Raw genomic sequence first — 982 nt, forward strand, 5'->3', positions numbered from 1 at the left:
GTTCTGTTTGGTTCTGTCCTGGTTCTGTCTGGTTCTGTTTGGTTCTGTTTGGTTCTGTCTGGTTCTGTCTGGTTCTGTTTGGTTCTGTTTGGTTCTGTCTGGGTAACTCACGTTCCTCTGTGGTTCCGGTTCTGTTCAGCTCGTCCCTCTTGGTGCAGCGCTGCATCTTCAGGAGCAGAAACTGCCGACTGTGCAGCTGCTGAATGCGAAACTCGATGGCAGCCAGACCCGTTGGACCGGCCTGGTTCTCCAGGCCCTTTGGACCGGCCCGGTTCTCCTGGTCCGGTCCTGCCGGCCCGGCAGACTCCGCCCCCACGCTGTCGGATCTGCTCGGAACCATCCTGAAGGTGTGGAGGAACACGCCGTCGTCCTCCACGCTCTCCATCCCCGCTCAGCAAACTGGACCTCCAGAACCAGAACCAGAACCTCCAGTGGTTCTGAATCAAACTGGGAACAGAGCAGGTGAAGGACCAGATCCTGGAACCATTCCGGGTCGGATCCGGAGACGAGAATGTTCTGGAAACGATCCTGAAGCCGAGAGGAGAAAAGCTGAGTGGCCGGGTCCGATTCCAGCCAGAACCGCTGTGCTGCCGGCGCCAACAGGTCCATTTGAATCCGGTAAACAGTGATAAACAAATGAGCTGCATGCAAATCCTGCAGCCGCAGCGCCGACGTCCAGCAGAACCAGGAGAACCGGGCCCGGAACCAGAACCTCACCCTGAGCCCTCAGCATCACGCTGCCACCACCGAGCAGGTTCTGGTTCTGGACCAGGGGAACCAGAACCTTCCAGAGAGCCGTCAGTCTGACTCAGTATTGGTTATTGATCAGGGCGTGAATACTTTCTGTTTTTAAATCATAATTATTGAAAAAACACAAAAATCGTCCCAGAAATTAAATAAACGATAAAATGTTTCCAGAAAGATAATAATAATAATAATAATAATAATAATAATAATAATAATAATAATAATAATAATAATA

This window comes from Poecilia latipinna, unplaced genomic scaffold (genome assembly GCF_001443285.1).
Source record: "Poecilia latipinna isolate Pla-1442-1.1 unplaced genomic scaffold, P_latipinna-1.0 Scaffold1769, whole genome shotgun sequence".
Classification (NCBI taxonomy): domain Eukaryota; kingdom Metazoa; phylum Chordata; class Actinopteri; order Cyprinodontiformes; family Poeciliidae; genus Poecilia; species Poecilia latipinna.